The following is a 12,256-nucleotide window of genomic DNA, read 5'->3' as shown; positions in this document are numbered from 1 at the left end:
CAATAATGTTCGTACCCTTTGTTTTCTTAAAGGTCCTTGTGAGCCAAATAGACTTGTTTAATATGCTTCTGAATTTAAATATTTTTAAATTGATTTTACAGAGAGAGAAAAAACATCAATTTGCCATTCCACTTACTTATGCATTCATTGGTTTGATTCTTGTATGTGACCTGACTGGGGATCGAACCCACAACCTTGAGGTATGATGCTCCAACCAACTGGGCTATCTGGCCAGGCTGTTTCTGAACTTTTATAAATATGGAGTAAATGACTCTGTCCTTCACAACACTCAATGCCTGCTATGCAAAGCTTCAAGGAGAAGATAAAAGACTAGTATGCTTACTCCTTTCCAATAACTGATCTTATTTCCCTTTTTACCATGGCTACTATGATACTCAGACCTATATTCATGACTGTGTTCACCTTGTCAACTGTATTTACATTCTACTTTATTTTCCTTTGATCTGTGCTTTTTGTGCCTAGTGTACTATTAGCCTTATTGTTAAACTTTCCATTATAAGCGACCTTAAGTTGCTTTTAGAAACAGCACATTGTTTGAGTCAGATGACTTGGAAACGGCTGTGTGCTACAGCAGCAAACCCTCTCCCCTGCGTGGCCATCACCCTTTCATGGTAACGGCCAGGTCAGGGCACGTCCTCTGCTGGATTTTGTTTGAGAAGAGGATGGAGGGGTTGGGAGAAGCATGTGTCTTGGAACTTCTATCCCGACTTAGGAGAAGAGAAAACCCAACCAGCTAGAGGTCACTTTGAGACAGGCTAATCTGCCGGGACAAGCAGAATAGGAAAACACAAATAGTTAAAGGGTCACACAGTTTACAGCCAACTAGTAACCCCCCAAATCCTCTCTTCTCTAACTAAGGACACTTTTGCCCTGTGCCCAGTTGCTTGAGCATAGTCGCATGCACCCAGAGGTTTCTGGTTCGATTCCTAGTTGGGGCATATGCCTGGGTTGTGGGTTTGATCCCCAAAAAGGGGTATACAGGAGGCAGCAGATCAATGTTTCTCTCTCTCCTCCTCTCCCTTCCTCTCTCTAAAATCAATAAACACATTAAAGAAAAAAAAAAAAAGAACCAAGGTTTCAACTTCACCAGTAACAACTTGGGGTGCTTACTCTGTGTCCCTCCCAGCTTCCCTTCTGCACACCAGTGCCCATCTCACCTGATCGGGAGTCCTTCGTGTTGGGGGACTCTCCACAGCCTAGGGCAGGGTCCTGTTCACCAGGGCCTTCAGCTGCCATCTCTCCACATGCCGCTCCTTCTGCCACTGGGCCCGCAGGCTGGGCGGCCAGCGCTCACTCAGCAGAGCGTGGACTGTGGACTCAGTTGAGGCTGCTCAAGGTCAGGAGGGTCATGGCATCGCCCAGCACAGGTGGGGTCAGTGGCCTCAGACTATGTACAAACAAACTGGTTCGCACACATCCCTCCAGGCCTGGGGATGTTTCAACTTGCTCAATTATGTTTCCTGGGTCTTGGCTCCCAAAGGGAGGTTAAGGGGGGCAGCTTGCCACCCCAAAATATGCCTCTTTGGGGGTAGTGATTATTTGAGGCTGGTTAATTTAAGAAATAGCAGACATGGGAGAGGCTCTGAAAATCAAAGGCCTAAAGTAAGCACAAAGTTTGAGAAGCATTTGGGAAGAAGGTCCCCCTGGTTCATCTGTCATCTGGAGCTGAAATACAACTGAGGCCGAGATGTTATCTTTAGGGAGATGTTATCTTTAGACGTGGGAGAGGCTCTGTAAAGGACACTTATATTTGTAAGGGGAATCTCCCTGGTAAGGGGCTCTGCCTCCGAGCCAGGCCTGCACTGGAACCCAGTGGCAGCCTTACCCTGGGTCACTGTGCTCTTCCTGGTTACCTCCCACAACTGACTTGCCACCCCCAGCACCATCTTTTGTCTTTAGCTGAAGGTGGTATTTCAGACGATGGCTACAGCCACTCCCATGTGTAACGGAGGTATACATGTTATTAAACTTGTTAGCGTAAGAAACATTAGGAAATGTGGAGATTTTTTGTGAGTTTATTTGAGCCAAACTGTCCACAATTGCCGGGAAGCAGAATCTCAATGTATTGGGATAATGCTCCAGAGAATGTCAGTTTTTCACCTTGTTTTATAAATTTCCATCAAAGGAGGAAATATAAATGGGTTGCATGAAATCCATTGGTGATAGATTAGGGAGGCAAGAGAAACCACGAGGGGAAACCTCTGGGATTGGACAAAAAGTAAAACGATAGACTGTGGGGGCCCTGACCAGAGTATGCCGGAGGTTAAAGGCCTGCTTGCCATAGGCATGGGTGCCGGCAATGACTCAGCAGTAGCACTGTACGTACTGCGCAGGCGTACCCTTAAATAACCTGCTTATGTTAATGTAGCACAGAGGAAACTAATTGGCAGGAGGCCTCTTTCGTTTGAGCGTGTGTATAAGATGCCACTGACCAGCCAGTTGTTGCTGCTTTGTTCGTAATAAAGCATGTCCCACCTACCTATGGTCATTCATGGGTTCTTCCAATTTCCTGCACCCAGAGGGGTCAAGTCCCTGGCTGAGGAACTTCCATGGGACATAGACACATACCTCTTTTACACAGGTGGGTACAAGATAGTTCACAGTCAACAAATAACATGGTAAAACAATGAGAGGATTTACCCAGTGGGGATCTGGAAAAAGGGGGGTTACCCTGACATTCCAAAGGAATGTTGTCATAGATGCAAAAGACAATAGTTAAGGTAAAGATTGACCTTTTACAGGGAAGATACTGCCTAGGACATGACTACCCACCCTAAACTGCTTTTAGTTAAAAAAGTTTGAATTTAAACTTGGTGCTTACTTTAGGCCTCTGAGTTTGTAAGGCCACCACGCAGGCCTCCCCTGAGCTTGTCAGGTTTCATACATAAACTTTAATTTGTTTCTCTACTGCTAATCTGTCTTGTGTTAATTTGATGTTAGTCCAGCCAGAAGAACCTTGAAGGGTAGAGGATAATTTTCCCTCCCCAACAGAGGTGAGGGTAGGGAAGTGACATTTGTTGATGTCTCACCTAGAGGCAAGCACTGTGCCCTGTTTACATTGCCCCCTTTGGGCCCCACCGGACCCTGCCAGGGCAATGGGATCAGCCCCATTTTTCAGGTAAGGAATGTGCTTGCTTCGCATCCCGCAGGGAGGAGGTGGCAGAGCTAGGGTTTGAAACAGGTTCCCCGACTCCTCTTTTTGCCTCCTCTGCCTCACCAGGTGGAGGGCTCCTGTGAGTAGTGGCCAACATCTCTTCAGTGACAGCCCGCTTGGTGTGAAGGACTGGAGCTAGCTCGGTGCAAGGGCTGAGCAGTGCTGTGTGTGACAGACGAACCAGGGGGACCTTTTCCCCAAATGCTTCTCCCAGTGCAGCCCTGCCCTGCCTACCCGAGGTCCCACCAGCTTGTTCCTAATGGGGTTACCGGCTGGGACTTCGGTTCCTCTCATCGACACAGCAAAGATCTTAAGGTCAACGAAAATGAAAGTAAAGCAAAGCGGGATTTGTTGAAGGTACACTCCAAATGAGGAGCGGGCTAGTGGAGAGAGACTGGGAAGTCAGAGAAGAGGGGGCCTAGGAGACAGGTTGCGGGAGTCAGCCCGAGACCAGCTGCTGCTGCTCATTGCTCTCCTGGTTGCAGGTCTCGTGGGGTCCCTTGGAGGTTGGGGAATGCGTGCCTGTGGGGGAACGGCACGGGTGTGCTCCTAGGAGGGAGAGTGCGCACTGGGTCCTTTGCCCTGAGCGTATTTATCTCTCTCTTGCAGGTGGAATCTTAGGGGAGTGTATCAATATTCATTAGCTCTCCAGATGTGCTCTTTCAGGGTCATGGTCTCCACTGCTTGGTCAGTGCCAGGGCAGAGGGTCATTAGTCAATGTAGCTGGGCCTGAGGCAGCCATAGCATCACTTGTATGGTTCTGTTGCTTTTCTGGGCCTGGAGCTGAAATACAACTGAGGCCTAGATGTTATCTTCAGGGAGGAAAAGATCAAGAGTCTAAATCACATGACCAGGGATATGAAAGATCAGGGCTCCAAACCGCATGGCCAGTGATGTGCTGGGGGCGGATAGCTTGCCCTGGGCCAGGCTCTTGTCTTCCCAGTTTTGTAAGTCTCTTGCTAAGCATCCGGGGCTTTCCGCCCTGTGCGTTTCTGTACCTGGCCCATCCCCTTGCTCTGCTCTTGTCTAACAAACTGTTCCCAGCCTCGCACAGGTTTGTCCACCTGATATTCTTCAAGCCAGGAAGCAGGTCTGTGAATGCCAGGTAGGTCTTCAAGGTTCTGTTTGTGGATGACAAAGGAGCCCATGCTAACCTGACAAGCTCAGCCTCTGACCTGGGGTGGAAAGGCTTCGGAAAGGCCCATTATCCAAGGTCATATCTCTTGACTGTGACATCCAGGAAGGAAAGCAAATGCAGGACCCTTGGGCCACCTACTAACTGACACTTGGAAAGAAGGCTTTTGAAGTTACAAGGACCTAGGCTTAAATCCTGAGCCTCAGTTTTCTTATCTGTGAAATGGGGATGATGACAGCAGGAGGAGTAAGCCAAGTGCAGATGGTACAGTTGGGCCTTGGACACATATTAATCCCCCACCTCCCCTCACCTATACTCCTTTGGCTCCACAATCTGAGCCCATGGATTCCAGAAGCCCGAGGAGACAGAAGGAGAGTGCTAGGACCCAGTGTGAGAAAACACTCACCTGTTCGAATTCAAATAATGGACTCGGAGATACAAAGTATGGTAAAAGTGAGACCTTTAATGCGGGCTTGCAAGATTGGGTGTCTGGTTGAGCAGGCATACCCGGAGTGGTGATCACAGGTAATTTATCCCTAGTGTGCAGAGTCCCTCCCCCAGTTCCTCGTTGGCTGAGTACTATGTGGTTAACAGTTTCCCCGTATGTCGCCTCGGTCTTTTTGTCTCCTATTGGGTTATTTAAAAATATATAGGCTGAGGCCTTTTCTAGTTGTTTCTACCTCCCTTTGTCTAGTTGTGGAGGGCAGATCTTCCTGGAAAATGTGTTGCTTTTCACGTACACAGTTCTTTGTTCTTATACTCTTTCCCCTTCTCCTTATATCCTGTTTTCCCTGGGAAAATTCAGTAACCGACTGGCAACATGCTGTTAGTCTTCTCCATTAAACGTTGGCTATGCTGAAGATGGATCACAGATGCTTATTTCCTACCCCAGGGTGCAAACTGCCCCGTGGCTCCCTCTTGGCTGGAGGGCCTGATTTGGGTGACTGCAAGGGCCAGTCTTCCCTCAGCTCTCGGCCTCAGTCTTCCTTGGAGTTCCAGAAACCCTCATCCTCCCAGAAGGGGAAGGGAGATGGGACCCCTCTTTTGCCCTTTGTGCTCCGGGCCTATCTGGCTACAATTTTTCTGGAAGTTGCTCTGTGAGGCCTGGAGCCTCCTGGGCATGCTGGCCACCCCTGCTGGCTGCACAGGCACACCAGCTCCTCCGGCTCTGCTGCAGCCACTGCGACCGAGGCTGAGACCCTTTCCTCCCTGGGCCTCCGTTTCCCCAGCTGTAACATGAGGTGTTTCATATGCTCTGCTGAGCCTGAGGTCCCTGCAGACACCACTGTGTGGTGAGGGCCTAGGCCGTGGTGGGACTCATCTAGAGCAGGACGGCTCTTACTTGTCTAAAAGGGGATCAGGTTGACTACCTCTGAGTTAGACATTCTGAAAGTGGCCTCCACACCTAAGAGACTAATCTGGTTAAATTAGGGTGCTCAGGAGTGGGGGACGATTGGAGTTGCCAAGACCCGGCCTTCCCCGGTGGTGGAAGTCAAAGGCAGGGGCAGTAGCTCCTAAGGGGGGTTTAGGCAGCAGGTATGTGTGGCGGGGAGGAGAGGTGCAGGCCCAAGGGAGACCAGTTCCTGTTGGGGTTGAGTAGGGGCCCTGGATGCCCTTTTGACACAAAGCCCAGGGGGCCACATCTCTGCTGGTGCCCTTTCCTGAACAAAATAATTGGCTACAAGACACATGAATACTGTGCTCATGCAAATTTATGTAAATAACATGCAAATGTAGCTGGCCTTAGGCTGGGTGCCTTGGGATGGCAGCTGGTGGGGATGGGATACCCCCCTTTTACTTCTGACTTGTCTCTCGCCTCTGCTTCCCAGGAGGACTGCACAGGGAGAGGCCCGCCCCTTCGGTCAGAATCATTCTCAGTGGGCTTACGCAGGAGACAAGCAACTACGGAGGGCCCACTGCACAGGCCTCACTCTGCAGGAAGCACCAGGCACTGACCCCTGATTCAGGACAACACCCTCACCCATAGAAAGGCCAGTGAAATGTGGAGAGGTGTGTGAACTGCCCATCACACAGCAAGAGGCAACAGAGCTGGAATTCAGTCCAGACCTGCCTAATCGCATTCCATGCCCTTTGCCATCATCGCTGTCTACGATGCTGTGCTACCTAATAACTAAATACCGGGGTGTGTGTGCATGTGGGCGTGGAGTCGCCTAGAGCCTGCGGGCCCCTGCAGTGGGACTCAGGCCCCCTGAACGTGCCACCTCTGGGCCATCTCTCTATTCCCAGACCCGGGGCCTAGCACTTGGGAGGGGCTGGGCACGTGCTTTGTGAATGCATGGAAACACTCGTTAAGGTGGTAGCACATAAAGTCTGTTTCAGCCACAGGGGCATCGGTTGCTCTTTCCCCAAGCTGGCCTTGTCTAGGCCAGACCACACTCTGAGGGTAGCTGGGGGTAGAGTTTTTATTTCAGGAAATGGATGTTCTATTAGCCAATCATGGGGAAAGGCACGCATCCTGGGGTGGGGCCTTAGAACTGGGCAAGGAGGTCCCCTCTGGGCCCAACTGCTCAACTGTGGAGGGGCAAGAGGAGGGGCAAGAGTTCCCGTTGGTGAGAGTTGAGCTGTGACTTCCTTCCTCCTCCTCCCAGCCCCCACCCAGTCCACCCTCCAGTTCCAGGGAATGGGGGGAGGGAGGGCCACAGGCAAGAACTGAGTGGGGCCATAAGGTCAGGCTGAAGTCCTGTGAACTAAGAGTTCTGGATTTGGGTTGCCTCTGAGCTTTGAGGGATATTTAGCTCTGAGTCTTCGCTGGGCCTGCTCATGCTGGGGCCAATCAGGGATCCCATTCCCTCTCTAGAGCAAGTGGGGGCATTCGTGGTCCGCAGTGGAGAGAGCTATGCCCACACAAGTGGGCATGTGGCCATCTCGTGTGGTCTTTGGTAAGGGAGGGGGGCAGAGGCTGGAGGTAGGGCCTTACTTGGAGAGAGTTTTCTGGGAAATACTCAGAAATCACGGTGGTCGGGTGGGGCAGGTATTCTCCAGAGCAAGAACCTTCCGGTAGGTGGTGTAGGAGCTTGTGTTAGAACGATTTCACCCTCAAAAGCATAGGCACAGTTTTAGGTGGTGACAGGCTGCTGGGCTCTGAGACCCACATAGCTCACCTGTTCCCCGGCCTGGGAACCGGCCAGGCACAGTGTGGAGAGACAACACCACTGAGGCTGGGGTGGTGAGGCAGAAGGCATGGCTGAGCTGGCAGGGGCCAGGCAGTGCGGTGGCACCGGCACCAGAGCAGGGTCTCCAGGCCCAGCAGCCAGTCTCCGCCCCTCAACCTCGGGGCACGGAGCTTCTTCCCAAGCAGCATTCACTTCGGAATTTGACTGGTTCCCCAAGTGAAATAAGACAACGTTTTGCTTCCCTAGGCTTTTCACACAGGGACCAGGTGCAATTATGGGCAAAATAAGTTGCCAAGCCCCACAGCAGAGGCCCAAGTCCTTGAAGAGGGCAAACGGGAGCCGAGGGCAGTGTGGTGAGCGTGGCTGCGGGGGCAGTGCCGGGCTTCTTGCCCAAGCCGAGCAGAGGGGGGCAGGCAGAGCACTTAGCTGGGGGGAGGCTGGTTCGTTCCCCCGGCCATTAGTTAGGCGAGCGGCTGCTGAAGCATTAGCCACCGCCTGGCTAATGCAGGGCGCAGAGGAGCGTCCCCCAGGCTCTCAGCTGCACCGAGGAGTAAGCGGGGGTGGGCAGGGCTGTGGGTCCTTGGGAAAGGAGAGCGCAGAGACATGGACCCTGCCCCTCACGGCCTTCCTCAAGAGTGTATTTGAGGCAGTGACCCTGAGCACGGGGCATCTTTACCCGGACCCCTGGAGTCCCAGGTCTGGAATGCCATTCTTGACCCCCCTCCGAGGCTCTGCCCTCTCACTCGAGGGGGCTTCACCCTGGCACATGCTCTGAAAAACGGGCCCAGGTTCTCCAGTCTCAAACCCTCTTAGGCAGGGGTCCTGCCAGAGCAGGGGCAGAGAGCACACGGGGCCAGGGCCCAAGGACCGTGGTCTCCCTCTGTCAGATGTGGCCGCCTCATCAGCCACCTGGCAGTCTTGCTGCCTTTTTTTTTTTTTAATTAATATATTTGTATTGATTTCAGAGAGGAAGGGAGAGGGAGAGAGAGATAGAAACATCAATGATGAGAGAGAATCATTGATCGGCTACTTCGTGCATGCTCCCTACTGGGCATCGAGTCCACAACCTGGGCATGTGCCCTGACGGGAATCGAACCCAGACCCTTCAGTCCTCAGGCCGATGCTCTATCCACTGAGCCAAACCAGCTAGCGCCATCCTGCTGCTTTTGAGCAGCTCTTGCCTGCCCCAGGCTCCGCTTCATCCCTGCCAATTTCAGCGCCTTATAGCAAGGCCCCCCACGCCCATTCCTCATCGCCTACTCTCCTATTTTGCCTTAGGGTCCTTTCTTCTTGAAAGACAAATAATGAGGGGTCACACATGGCCCTTACAGGTGCCAGGCTCTGTCATGTATGACCTGACAAGTATCATCTCCTATCGCAAACCCATAGGTGGGTTCCATTACCATCAGCCCCATTTTACAGATGAGGAAACTGAGGTACTCTCAGATTCCACAGGTTTAGCCACTGTCTCTAGTGAATAGAGACAATTGCCCATTGGGGTATTTCTTAAATCATCTCTGATTAACCCCAGGGTTCTCATCTGGGCCAACTCTGCCCCCAGGGGATATCTGGCAAAGTCTGGAGATCTTTTTGTTGTCTTTGCTGAGAGGGCGCCCCTGGCATCTGGTGGGTAGGGACCAGAGATACTGCAGTGCACAGGACAGCCCCTCCACAACCAAGCAGGGTGCAGGCCACGGTGCCAATAGATGGAGAGCCCTGGGTTAAGCAGAGCCCCCCGGAGAACCGCTCCTGTCCGGCTGTGCTCGCCTTGACGCTTCTCCTCCTGGCTCCATGCCAGTGCCGCTGCCTTGCCAGAGATCCCACTTGGCACCCAGGAAGCCCTCCTTGGCCGCAGCCCACCACCTGAGCCCTGTGCCCTCCTGCCTCTGGCCCTGACCCAGCTCCCGGGGGCTCATGTCTCAGCCTGGAGTCCCAGTAAGGGCAGGCCCCCCGCCGGCCTGTGTGGTTTAGCGCAGAGGAGAGGCGAGCTCAGAGCTGGTGAGGGGCTGGAGGAGTGAAGTGGAGAAAAGCAAGTCAAATCAAGCGTGTACTGTAGAGGTGATCTCTGTTTCTAGAGGCTTCTGCCCCGCCCCACCCTGCGGCGGAGGGCTGCACGGAGAGCCCCTAAGGCCCTGCACTTCAAGCTGTGAGGGCCTGCGCGTGGGACAGGTGCTTCAGGCGCCTCGCGTCACAGCGTTGGAGAAACCCTGGGGCAGGAAAGGAAGCGGAAGCCTGCAGAGGGCAGGCGGGCATGGCTTCAGTCAGAGGGGGGACTGGAGGCAACTGGTATAGCCAGGGAAAGCCCCAGTGGGCCACGGCGAGACCCCCACACACTTTCCACAGACTGACACCAGCGAGTGTGGGCACAGCCCCTGCCCTCAGAGACACCCTTACGCTGATGGGGACAAAGAGAGGGCCGCATCAAACAGCCTGGGGGACCTCGCAGAATCGTCCCCCCACAGCCATGGATGAAGATGGCAGAGCTGCAACTAGTAGGAGCTTCTTGTTAATTCTAGTCCAACCTTGACTCAGAGATGAGAAAGTGAGGTTTGTTTATTCCTTCATTCAGCACGATGCCCATTTCACTATAGTAAAAAGGGAGAGGGGTGATGTCAGTTCTAAAGGGGGCCCGTGCCACTGCTAAGCCCTAGAGGGTTCGGTGGGGGCTCTAGAGCCTGAATGGGACGGGGTGGAGGTGCGCAGGCTGGCTCCTCGCACCTCCCTGACTCTTGGCACGCCTGGAGGCGACTACCTGTCTAGGAACGCCTGGGACCTGCTAGAGTCTGCGCATCCCTCCCCGTTGTCGATGGGTATTGACCTGCAAACAGATGCTTACGTGCAAGAGACGAGGCTCTGGTCAAAGAACAGGCACACACTGCAAGAACGGGAGTCCTGAGCAATATGAATGCTCCTTCCCTCCCGGGCACTGGCTCTGTCTAACCTCAGGCAGGTCAGCTTTCCTCTCTCTGGGCCTCAGTTTCCCCTGTTTTTTACACAGCTGGAGCCTACCAAGAAGGCTGGCTTGATGACTAATTGGTCGAATGCCTGAACCAACCCAGAGGATGATCAGTGGACGCAGCGTTGGGATAGTCTTACCTAATTTCTTGTTTAAAGATGGGGGAGTCGAGGCCCACATCCAGGAAGTACAAGTTGCCCTCCAAACACCCACAAGCAGATGAAGAAGGCAGATGTTTAACCAACGCGAGGTGATGAGTGTTGGAGCAAGTGGGCCAGGAACAGAGCGCCAACCAGGAGGCATGAGCAAGTCTGCCCACACCGCTTTGGACTGTGGGAACTCGGCTGGAAACAGCCTTAAACTCCCCCAGAGGCCAGAGAGGTCTGCCAGCAGCGTGTTTTCTCCTTCCTCCCTCCCTCGTCTTCTGTGACCTTTCCAGGTTGCCCACAGCAGACCTGGGCTCGGACGGCCTGGGGCAGGAGATGGGCCCTCGTAGAATCTAGGGAGACCAAAGGGAAATAGGCAGGAACCACAGGCCACCAAAACGACCGCCGAGGGCATGTGACAGCATCATGGTCATGACCAGCTGCCACCCTGGCCCTCTGCTCCTGCCTCCGCAGTCGGCTGGGCTTCTGACCTGCCCTGCTTCTCAGAGTCCCTCCCTCTAGTCTTATGCCACTGGCGAGAGCCTCCCATCATCTAAACTTAGGGCACCAGCGCTGTCCAGTGGCCCAGGCCAAGGAGAGCAAGGCAGGGCCATCTCCCCAGTGGCCCATTCCTGAAACATGGCGAGGCATACTAGGTCCATCGACTGTGTGCTCTGTACTTGCCTGGCCTCCCACACCCACTCTGTGTAGGACAAGGTCCCGAGCTCAAAGAACCCACAGCCCATGAGAAGGCAGCTTGAGACTGAGCCCCCGGAGGCCAGCCTAGACCCAGGGCTGGCCTCTTCCATTCCTGGAATGCTGGAGAGGTGATGGTGGCCCAGTGCCTCCCAGCATCTCCAGAGGGCATCTTAGTGGGCATTTTGACCTTTGTGCTCAGAGGCATCACAAAGAGACGGGGACCAAAAAGAACCTCATCGGGAGAGAAGAATGTGGCTGCAAAGTGGCCAAGGGCTCACTTTGCCCGTCAGCTACGTATCGAGCACTGTGGGCCCCAAGGCGACAAGGGGACCTGAACAGCAGTGCGGTCCTCTCCAGTCCCTCGTCCTCCGTGAGCTGCATTCAGTAAGTGACAACACAAAGGTGTCCCCTCCCTTGCCTCTCTGCTAGGTACGATCAGCACAATGGGTAGCAGAGGATGGACAGATCTGCACCTTGCTCCTGCTCAGCAAAGCATCTGGAGGTCATTCCACATCAGAGCACGCAGCGCTCACTCCTGTGATGGCTGCAGGACATGCCGTATGAATTCATTTCCTTGTTGATGAGAGTTTGATGGTTTCTATGCTTTGCTTTTACAGTGTTTGTGGGTTTTTGTACATATACATGTGACTTTTTGCAGGCTAAAGTCTTTGAAGTGGAGTGCTTGGATGAAATGCCCATTTAAAATGTTACCCAAGCCCTAGACAGGTTGGCTCAGTGAATAGAGCATCAGCCTGTGGACTGAAAAGTCCCAGGTTCGATTCCGGTCAAGGGCAAATGCCCGAGTTGTGGGTTTGATCCCCAATAGGGGGCATGCAGGAGGCAGCCAATCAATGATTTTCTCTCATCATTGATGTTTCTATTTCTCTCTCCCTCTTCCTTCCTCTCTGAAGTCAATAAAAATATGTTTTAAAAAAGAAATTTCTTCTAAAAAAGTAAAATGTTACACAAATTGCATGCCTTAGCCAGTGTGACTAAGTGGCTAGAGCATTG

Source organism: Cnephaeus nilssonii (assembly GCF_951640355.1).
Source record: "Cnephaeus nilssonii genome assembly, chromosome: 10".
NCBI classification, from domain to species: Eukaryota; Metazoa; Chordata; class Mammalia; order Chiroptera; family Vespertilionidae; genus Cnephaeus; species Cnephaeus nilssonii.
Note: the sequence above shows the minus strand (reverse complement) of the source record.